Raw genomic sequence first — 6,000 nt, 5'->3', positions numbered from 1 at the left:
TATAAACTTTAAAATTGAATTTTTTCTTATTTTTCTTATTTGAAACATTTATTTTCAATATGTTGTATGGACTACCTTTTGCGGTGCTTATTTGTCCCCTTTGGAGTTTTTCCAGTAGCTCTGTTTATCACTTTAAAGAGGACACAGCTTAAACCTTGTGGAAATTTCACCCCAAGAACACAAAAGGAAGTCACACGTTGCGTTATTAATAGTATTTTCCCCCACGCATTGCACATCTGTACTGAAACGAGAGTTCAGCTGTTTCAGATGTCAGACGCGAGCTTCACGTTTGTGGTTCTCTCTCATCTCTCCTCTACGTGCCTGTGCACAACGCCACAGACTGCAAATGGAGTCGTGTGCCTAATCAAGCAGCTGTTCCACACACAAATACACACGTGTGTGTCCTCACTGTTAGCCGTATTATCATGGGCACATTACTGAGCCATTATTACAACGTTACAGGGGTGCTTTTCGAGAATTTGGTGGAATTTGGTCATCTTAGAGCGGGTTGTGTTTTAAATAGGGCATATCATACATTTTTTATTTTATAGAAGTCTACTCATATTCAGAAATGGTCTTTTCTGCACCCAAAATAGGCAAAAGTACGTTTTTGATGCAAGACTTCGAAGTCTTTTAAGTGCACATAGAGTAGATTTTTGGACACTGCTTTTAATAATGTATTATTTTTAGCAATTGGTCTTGGGGTCATTTTACCAGAGTTTGACTGCCAAAAAATATTGTTTTATGAACTATATTGCTTCGTACTTATATAATGTAGCAGAGTAGCAATGCAACTCTTTTTAAATGGAACAGTTTGCTTTTATTATTTAGAAATAAATGCCACTTTTGATTTTTTATACATATAATGCAAAGACATTTATTCATTTTTAATTGCAGCTTAGGTGTCTAAATGCTTGTTGGGGCAGCTATATATAAAAATATAATTGCATTTATCTTTGTTTAATTGAGAATTCATATTCTTTATTTAATTGAGAAAGCAGATCTGCCAAATACCAAAATTGTCTTGCTGTCATATCACACGTTATTTTGTGGTTCACCATTGGCCGCAGCGTTCCAGTGGCTCATTTTCTTTAGTTTTTAATTAATTTCTCTTTTTGTTGAAGGAAACAGGTCTTATTTTCATGCTGAGAAAAATACGCAGTGTAGTTGCGTCCCCAGTGTTTGTTTTGAAGTAATGATCCAAACACAATGGGAAACAATGGAGCATGTTTGACCACAGAATGACCATCAGAAAAGAGGAACGCTGCTCTATGACTCCATCACATGGGGTTTCCCACAAACTGGGTAGTTTTTATTAAATGTGTAGCTATTTGTGGCTACGCTTAAGCTCCAACTCCTCCAACACAATAATTAACCAGACATTAATGAAACATGTTGACTGAGGTCGAATTATTCTAGTCATTTATTGTAAGATCAGATGAAGTTGACTGTGGAGGTCTGTTTCAGTAATATTGACACTTATGATGTGCGTCTCCAAAGAAAAGGCCCTGATAGAAGAAAGGAAGAGTGTTTGCTTATTATAGAAGTGTGTTTGTCATTATAATGATACTCTATAATTGAGTCTTGTCACATTTGCTAACTTAACATATAAACTGATTGAATGACCTGTATAAAATTTCTAGGTGAATGAATTGAATTGTGTATTTATTTTTTAAATTAAGCAGAATTATGCTGTTCGTCGGTAGACACATATGCATGCATGTTCAGTACACGACAACAATATTTATCATTTTTGATGACAAATTAAGCAACCCTATGAATATTGCTCAGTGATTTGGATTTGCGTTATATTTAGCCATAGTGTTTTCTTAAAGGTCGAGTTTCATTTTCTTGTTTCTTGAGTGTTGAAATGGAGATGTTTTAAGTATAACATCCACACTTAGATCATAAACATAATAAAGTTACCATAATGTTAATTTTTTTATGTGAAGTATGTTTAAAATGCCCCCATTTCAACTATTGTCTATACCGAATCGCACAATAACCAGCAGTTCTCTTCTGATTTTTATAGTGATCATCAAAGTGGCCTATGAGAGGCAGAAGCCACAGCAATTAAAACAGACACACTGGAGAAAAGTAGTGATTTTGATCACAGTCAGTCAGAACGTCTGGTTTTTTAAGAGCTGTAACCTGAGGGAACGCTGTAATCTGATGTAGATTCGGGATCATTGACTGAGCTCTGAGTTTCAGATTAGCACGCATAAAAGAGAAGCACTATTACAATAGTATTATGAGAGTTTGAAGACCAATTATATGTAGATAAACTATCAGCGCTGCTTTATCGGTGCGACATCAGCTCTTGGGTTATGCTCACGTTAATCCAATTCTACAACCGTGTCTGATTCTTAAGTTACTTTTCTTTGCTACATTATATCAAGTTCATTTGATACACGGCATGCTCCAATTTATTACATTTTCAGTTCAATATTGAATGTTATTTCCATTTATATCTTAAGGTTTAATTGTTATATTAAAGTCTTATATATATATATATATATATATATATATATATATATAAATTGTTGTTAAATATGGACACTAGCTACAGTAGTTTGGGAAAATTCATATTCACATATGTTTAAAATAAATTGAATGTTTCCAAACCAGCTGTATTTTACTGTATATAAAATATTTTCATAATTTACAATATATGATTTTATATGATTTAATGCATAATATTTTCAGTATCTTATTATATATAACAATATAATTCATAGGACCTCATCATAGCAATTATTATTGCAATTCATTATTAATTCACATATTTTATAATATATACAGGGTTCATAAGGTCTTTAAAACCTGGAAGAGTCATGGGATTTTAAAACATAAGTTTACAGGCCTGGGAAAGTTTTGGAAAAATAAATAAACCCAGAAAGTTTTGGAAAAGCTTAAATGATAATTATGGTTAAATAATTGTATTTTATATATATTCAATTAATTTAATAGCAGTTTAACTCATTATGATGTGCCTATTCTTTTGCTGTAGATTTTTTGCAAATATCTAATATCTCACAACCAAAGAACATGGGTTGTGTCTGTAGAAATCTTGGATGATGGTGAGGGAAAACCCAGCGGTGGCAGAAACACAGACTCTGGTCTTAACGCTCTTCCCGCTGTGAGCTTTGATTGACACTTCTGTCATCTGAATTCTTTAGCATGGCAAATGTTCTCAACCTAAACCCTGTTTTGTCTGTCATCATAATTTATTTAATCATATTTTACCATACCTTCCACCCTTCCCCCATCCCCTCTTGCTACAGATACACACTTTTTTTTCTCCCTCTCTTCACCGAATTATAAACTAGGCATTTTTGTGTCGCATTTATCAAAGGAGCGGGCGTGTGATGTGAATTAAGACAGATTATTGGTTAATAATTCAGAAGATGCTTTAGATGAACTGGACACACCAGACCACCTGATGCTGGAGTGAAGGTCTGGGATGTAAATAAATAATAGCATTCTTTTCACTTGTGCTTTAATAACATAAAATATTTAGCTATTTGGATGATTGAATTTGCCGCTGAATTCCAGGTTGCCTGAAGATGCGGTGAGGGAAACGGTCATGTGTGCAAACGGTCCAGAGCAGGAACATCACACACACTCCAGCCCCAGGTGACATCTGCTGGAATATTTACAGAAAGAGGCGACGTTCAAAATGAAATACTACTTCCTGCACTGTGTGTGCTGTATTCTACTTTTTAAATATAGCGTATGAAATAGAATGCATTATTCAAAGATAAACATTTCAAAAGGCATTATGCCACAATGTTGTCACATGACCTCATTACATGCTATTTTTTAATTCCATGAGTGGCACACAGTTAGCTTGGAAATGAAAATGTATATTTATAATCTCAGTATGAAAAATATCTATTAGTTGAAGTATTCCAGTTTACAGAAAAGGGTAGTATTTTATTCCGAATAGCCACAAGTTTAGACACACATATATATATATAAACAATCTTAAAACTAAGATTATTGTATGGACTACCAATAGATACAAAATTTATATACAAAACTAAAAAAAAAAATGTCAAAAAACGCTAAACTTTAATTAAAATGAAAATGAATTATTTATAAAATACTAATAAAAACATTAACCTCAATAAAATTAAAACAACACCGTACTCTACAAGTAGTGTCATGAGTTTCTGTAGGAGAGAAATGTATATATGTCACATATCCATTAATGCATTTATTCTACACTTTTATCCAGAGAGACTTACAAAAGAGATTAATTAGAATAAAATCAGAATTTTCAAAAAGCCCAATTCCTTTTTGCACAAAAAAATAAAAAAATAAAAATAAAAATAAAAATTATTATAATAAAAAAAGTCTGCTGGTTAGATCAAGATGACACTGAGCAGTCGCCTGAATGAATACTTCTAATGTTTTGCTCCAAAGGTTTATTATTTTTGGAAGTGCAATGAATACATTGATATTTCTATCCAAAATAATTATACGGTAAACATTTTGGCACCCATTCTCTTATTACAGAAATGGTAACTACAATGAGAAATGGAGCAATTAGAGAGGTTCACATGCATTATTTAGTCCTCATTAGCTTCCTGTGACATGGCCGGCTATGGACCAATGAAAAGTGTTGGCTGCGCCCGGGCAATTAGTAAAATTAGTGGTGCAGGATTTGGCGTTAGTTCAGGCCACATGGCCTGAGAGATACCAGCCTGGTGTCAGTCCAGTAATTTATAACTTTGCATGTGAAATAATGGGTTTGAAAAATCACAGACAGGCCACCGACGTGACACCTAATGGAAAAGGCTTCGTGGGCCGCCGTATGGACGGCCAGGTTTGTCTGAGGATGCCGGCCAAGAGGCAGGCCCCACGCTAGCCCGCCGATGATGAGGCGCGGAGACTCCAATGTGTCTGTAATTAGCAAGCCGGGATGTGTTTGTTTTCATCTCTGCGTGTTTGCGCTGATAAAGTTTGACTTGCCAAAAACGTCGGTCCCACGTTGGAGGCAGCTCGAGCTGTTTCCCGGCATCCTTTAAGAACGGGGCCTTGCTATTGGTCAGCGCGCCGTGCACCTGTTCGAAAGCGTTCTGTTCAAATGCGACCATGCCACAGAGATGATACAATACTGGAAACAATTAATGTGTAGCGCAAATGGATTTGTTTACCCAGCTCCACTTTTTCCAAAGGGCGGATAAATACGGCGTTCCCCTCTTTGACTTCAAAACACCCACATGTTGGCGCCCGTCTCCCGCTGTACCCCCACTTAACTTATAGTTTAGCAGCTATACAAAGTATTTGTAATTCAGATTATGACGAGGCTTGACAAGTTCTCATCATGTTTGTGCAGAGCTGTAGGAGGACATGCGAGCAGCCTCTTATTAATATGAGAGAGAATACAGGAGTATAAACAAAGTAAGCAGGTGCTCCCAGCTTTAGAAAAAGCACAAGTTAACGTGTTCCAGAATAGCGGGCCGTAATTATACTTTCCCGTTTTGTAGGGGGAAAAAAGAGGTGTTTTGCATTTTAATCGTGCCAGGTAAGTTGCTTGATTTCCTGTTCTAATACTTAAGTTTGACATTAATAATTCATATCGCTGCCAGTTTTCCATTTTTCACACACCTGTGTTATTGTTGGGTGTAATGACGAGGGTTCGGCGGGGCCCTTTCGGCGGTGTCATCGCAGGTGAGAGCGCCACACTTGATTATGTAAAACAACTTGTCAGCCTTTTTATATTTATGTAATGTTTAGTGTCAAAAATGTTGTGATTAATTACTCCTTAACCTCAACACAAAAAGGGGACTCAATCAAAGAGCATTAAAACGCATTCTAGCGACCCGTGATCAGATGCAGACTATATTTTTATGAATAATAAACGCCAAAGTTTGAGACTGATCATGCTTTTTTTTCTTATTTAAGAGAACATATCTATCAGAAGATATCTAGCAGATAGATAGATAGATAGAGAGAGAGAGAGAGAGATAGATAGATAGAGAGAGAGAGAGA

The sequence above is a fragment of the Carassius gibelio genome, chromosome B16 (assembly GCF_023724105.1).
Source record: "Carassius gibelio isolate Cgi1373 ecotype wild population from Czech Republic chromosome B16, carGib1.2-hapl.c, whole genome shotgun sequence".
In the NCBI taxonomy this organism is placed as follows: Eukaryota; Metazoa; Chordata; class Actinopteri; order Cypriniformes; family Cyprinidae; genus Carassius; species Carassius gibelio.
Note: the sequence above shows the minus strand (reverse complement) of the source record.